This window comes from Ochotona curzoniae, unplaced genomic scaffold (assembly GCF_017591425.1).
Source record: "Ochotona curzoniae isolate NIBS_2020 unplaced genomic scaffold, NIBS_Ocur_1.0 contig_2861, whole genome shotgun sequence".
Classification (NCBI taxonomy): Eukaryota; Metazoa; Chordata; class Mammalia; order Lagomorpha; family Ochotonidae; genus Ochotona; species Ochotona curzoniae.
Window position 1 is genome coordinate 4465824 of NW_024465620.1, and position 5381 is coordinate 4471204.

Here is a 5381-nt window from a genome sequence, read left to right on the forward strand (position 1 = left end):
AAGCCAATCCAAAGCCAGGAGCCCAGAACCTCTTAGGGGTCTCCCACGCGGGTGCAGGGTCCCAAGGCTTTGGGCCGTCCTCAATTGCTTCTCCAGGCCACAAGCAGGGAGCCATATGGGAAGTGGAGCCTCTGAAACTGGAACCAGCGCCCATATGGGATCCTGGCACATGCAAGGTGAGGACTTTAGCTGCTAGGTTACCACACCAGGCCCAGGATTAAATCGTTTTTATCGCAAAGTTAAGATTTACAGAGGGAAGGAAAGAGAGAAAGATCTTCCAAATGCTGGTTCACTCTTCAAGTAGCCACAACAGCTAGGGCTGAGCCAATCCAAAGCTGGAGCTTCTTCTGGGTCTCCCATGCAGGGTCCCAGGTTTTTGGGTCATCCTCTTCTGCTTTCCCAAGCCACAAGGGAGCTGGAAAAGAAGCGGGACACAAACTAGTGCACATATGGGATCCTGGTGCATGCAAGGCAAGGACTTTAGCTACTAGGCTATCATGGCGGGCCCTATATTTTTTTTAAAGATTTATTTATTTATTTTTATTTGAAACGTATAGTTACAGAGAGAAGCAGAGACAACGAGAGACCTTCCATTCATTGATGCACTACCCAAATAGCTGCAATGCCCAAAGCTGGGCCAGGCCAAGGCTAGCAGCTGGGAGCTCCTTCCAGTCTCCCATGTGGGTGCAGAGACCCAAGCACTTGCAGCATCCTCCACTGCTTTCCCAGGCCACAAGCAAGTAGCTGGACCGAAGTGGAACAGCTGGTACTTAATCAGCAAACAAATGGAATGTGGAAGATGCAGGCAGAGGCTTAATATGAATGCCACAACCGCCCCAAGAATGTTCTGGGAAATCAAGCCAGAAGCACTCCAGGATGAAGTGTGATGTATACAATATACTCTTAGTAATTCAATTAACAAAAAGTGTATATAAATATATGCCCAGATCATACCTCTATGGCCACACTCACTATGGACATGTGGTGTCTAAAACAGGAAAAGATAGTACCTGTGCAGTGGAGAGAGGAATCAGAGTAAGCTTAATTTGGCAAAGTGTTAGTAAATTGAGACTCTAAACTTCACAAGTACTCAGTAAACCACTTCTGGGGTCTGGCGCGATACCTTGGAGCTAAAGTCCTTGCCTTGAACGCGCTGGGATCCCTTATGGGCACTGGTTCTAATCCTGCCAGCTCCGCTTCCCATCCAGCTCCCTGCTTGTGACCTGGGAAAGCAGTCGAGGATGGCCCAGACCACTGGGACCCTGCACCCACATGGGAGACCCAGAAGAAAGTTCCTGGATCCTGGTTTTAGACTGGCGCAGCACCGGCAGTTGCAGTCACTTGGGGAGTGAATCATCGGATGGAAGATCTTCCTCTCTGTCTCTCCTCCTCTCTGTATATCTGGCTTTCCAATAAAAATAAATAAATCTTAAAAAAAAAACACTTCTGGAACTTTTCTAAACTTAAGGTTGGGCAGAGGGCCTGGTGAGTTAGCCTAGTGGCTAAAGGCCTCACCTTGCATGTGCATGAATCCCATATGGCCACTGGTTTGTATCCCAGCTGTTCCACTTCCCTTCCTGCTCCAGATTTGTGGCCTGGGAAAGCTGTAGAGGATGTCCCAACACTTTGGGACCCTGCACCCGTGTGAGTGACCTAGAAGAAGCTCCTAGCTCGTGGCTTCAGTCCGGCACAGCTTCAGCCAATGTGGCCATTTGGGGAGTGAATCAGCAGATGTAAGATCTTCCTGCCTCTCAGTCTCTGTTAATCTGACTTTCCAATAAAAATAAACAAATATTTAAAAATAAAAAAAAAGTTGAGCAGAGGGAAGCTAGCAGTAACAGAAAAGTGACCGGGGGGTCGTCTTGTAGGGGGGTTAACAGGAACGGACACAGGTGAGTGCTGTATGTATATTTCCAGAATCAGAAGTTCCTAAGAAAACTGAATTTTTCAAATATTAAGGATACTTCCAGAGTGACAATAATCTTTTTTTTTTTAAAGATTTATTTATTTATTGGAAAGCCAGATATACAGAGAGGAGAAGAGACAAAGAAGAAGATCTTCCATCCAATGATTCACTCCCCAAGTGAGCGCAACAGCCGATGCTATGCCGGTCCAAGGCAGGATCCAGGAACCTCTTCCAGGTATCCGACATGAGTGCAGGGTCCCAAGGCTTTGGGCCGTCCTCGACTGCTTTCCCAGGCCACAAGCAGGGAGCTGGATGGTAAGCGGAGCTGCCGGTATTAGAACCGGCGTCCATACGGGATCCTGGCGCGTTCAAGGTGAGGACTTTAGCTGCTAGGCCACGCCACCGGGCCCTAGAGTGACAATAATCTTGATGAATTTAGGCTATATTTATCAGAACTCAAAACAGTGGCACAATGAACATCTTTGCAATACATTTTTTGCCTTGAAAAAGCTTAAAAAACAATAAAGGAATCTACTTCACGTTAAGCATTGTGAGGCACTTCCTGGGAAAGCATAGGCTTGCTGCCACTTTCTCCGAAACATACAAAAAACAGAAAAGATGAATGGGATAACTAAAAGGGTAGACAAAAGGAAAGATAATCAGATGCGTACAAATACCAAACACTGGGAAGTGGGTAAAACACCAATCCCTGAACCAGTTTTCCTACATGCATGAAAATTATCATAAACAACGGCGGAGGGGAGTGAACGGAGTAAGGCAATAACGAGCAGGCTGCAAACCGGCCGCTGGACAGGAGGACTGAAGCCACTGAGGGAGAACTGCAGTGAAACGGCATTCTGCAAGAGCAGAGCAAGGAGAAGGGAAGGGACAGACAGCGGCAGGACTCGGCGGACCACCGGCGCGAAGCCAGGCCACGCGGGCTCCCCGGGAAGGGGACCTGGTGGATGCCGAGCGGCCCGCTCAGGTCTCCCAGCGCTCTCGGCGGCGCGCGGAGCTCACCGGCGGCGCGGAGTAACGGGCCCCACGACCCGAGGGGCCCCACGGCCCAGGCGGCCCCACGGCCCAGGCGACCGGCGGCCCCACGGCCCAGGCGACCGGCGGCCCCACGGCCCAGGCGACCGGCGGCCCCACGACCCGAGGGGCCCCACGGCCCCGGACACCCACCCGTCCACACCCGCGGCGTGGGACCCGCCTGTGGACACGCTGCCCGCCGTCTCACCTGGACTCCAAACCCTGCGCGCCCAAGCCGCTCTCTTAGAGGAACCTGACAGACGGGAGAACCCACGAGTGAGAAGAGTCCCGTTGAGGGACGCCGCGGTCAGCCATTTTCGTACAGCGTGCGCATGCGCGCCGCAGGACCCGGATGTGCGTTTCTAGGGAGCTTCCGTGGCCGCCGTTCTGTGGCAGGTGGAGGGAGGGAGCGGGAGGCCGGCCGCGCCCAGAGCAGGTGCGGGGGAGGACGAGGGTGCCCAGAGCAGGTGCGGGGGAGGCCGAGGGTGCCCGGGTTTAGAACCAGCGGCCATATAGGATCCTGGTGCGGTCAAGGCGAGGACTTAAGCAGCTAAGCCACTGCGCTGGGCCCAGGGTGGTCTTTTGCAAATAATAACACAAAATTCTCACTATTCTGGATATTTGGACTGCCAGTGTGGGCTAGGCAGTTCCACAATGCCTCTTCTTAGCTTCCTTGCATCTCCGTCATGGCTATGTGTAATGCTGGTTATTTCTAAACACATTCGCACTCAGAGCAATGTGATTGCCAACACACACCAACTATGTTTGCTCAGCTTCCTCTAAGAGACTAAACTTTGCTTTTATTAATCATTTAGTATGGTTGCTGTAATTACCACAAATCTTGGGTCTTAAAGCAAGAGATGAGAAATCATTTATTTAAATTTACTTGTTGGGGAGGGGACAGGGGAAATCCCAGGGCCTATGGAACTGTATCATAGGATGATGAAAATAATTTCAACATTAGTAAAAATAAAAACAAACAGAGGGCCTGGCGTGGTGGCCTAGTGGCTAAAGTCCTCGCCTTACACATGCCAGGATCCCATATGGGGCCGGTTCTAATCCTGGCAGCCCCACTTCCCACCCAGCTCCCTTCTTGTGGCCTGGAAAAAGTTGAGAACGACCCAGAGCCTTGGGACCCTGCACCCGTGTGGAAGACCCGGAAGAGCTCCTGGCTCCTGGCTTTGGATCAGCTCAGCACTGGCCGCTGTGGTCACTTGGGGAGTGAACCATCAGATAGAAGATCTTCCTCTCTTTCTCCTCCTATCTGTGTATCTGACTTTGCAATAAAAATAAATCTTAAAAAAAAAAAAAAGAAATTTTTTTAAATGTACTTGAAAAACTTTTGGTTTTCAACTTGGAAGTGGCCATGGTGCAAATTTCTTGGTTCATCCAAAATCTGGGTTCATCCAATACTGGGCGCCACCACCATGCCACTCAGGTTTGACCCCAGCAAGATTAAAGTTGTGTATCTGTGGTGCACCAGCAGGGAAGTGGATACCACATCATCACCGGCCCCCAAGATCAGCCCCTGGGTCTGTCTATGAAGAAGGTGGGAGATGGCATTGCCAAGGCTGTAGGGGATTGGAGGGGCCTGCAGATTACGGTGAAGCTGACCATCCAGAACCAACAGGCGCAGATCGAGGTGGTGCTGTTAGACTCTGGCCGGAATATTAAGGCCCTCAAGGAGCCACCCAGGGACTGCAAGAAGCAGAACATCAAACTCAGTGGGAACATCACGTTTGATGAGATTGTCAACACTGCCCTGCAGATGCGCCAGTGATCCTTAGCCAGAGAATTTTCTGGAACCATCAGAGATACTGGGGCCTGCCCAGTTGGTAGGCTGCAATGTGCATGGCCACCACCTGCACCACCTCATAGATGACATCAACAGTGGTGTGGTGGAATGCCCAGACAGCTAAGAAGAGACAATGTTTCAATAAAGGATCACCTGACAACCTAAAGTTTTTTTTTTACTTGAGAGACAATGAGAAAGAGAGGAGAGAGACAGGTCTCCCATCTGCCCATCTGTTGGTTTATTGCCCAAATACCCACAAGGGCAGAGGGTAGGGCAGACAAAACCAGAAACTTTGTCCATATGGATGACAAGGATCCAAGTACTTAGGTTGTCATCTCTGCCTTTCCATCAGCAGAGAGCTGGATCAGAAGTGCAGCAGCACTTTGATATGGCACGCAGGTATCGCAAGCAGTACCACAGTGCCTATTGGGGAATCTGTTATGATTGGGCCAAAATCCATTAACTGGCTGGATTCGCCTCCCTGTGCAAATGCCAAGAGGAAATTGATTTTGTCTTTTTCCTTTTTTTGTTAATGTATTCATTTTTATTAGAAAGGCAGATTTGCAGAGAGAAGGAGAGACAAAGATCTTCCATCTACTAGGCTACTGCACCAGGCTCAGAAACTGATTTCTTGCCCTTTCTGGCTTC

At 50.3% G+C, this 5381-nt stretch overlaps 1 pseudogene; it reads left to right on the forward strand.

The window, feature by feature from the left end:
• The first annotated feature begins 4350 nt into the window (after positions 1–4350).
• Positions 4351–4889, forward strand: LOC121154991 (annotated as a pseudogene).
• Positions 4890–5381: the final 492 nt, after the last annotated feature.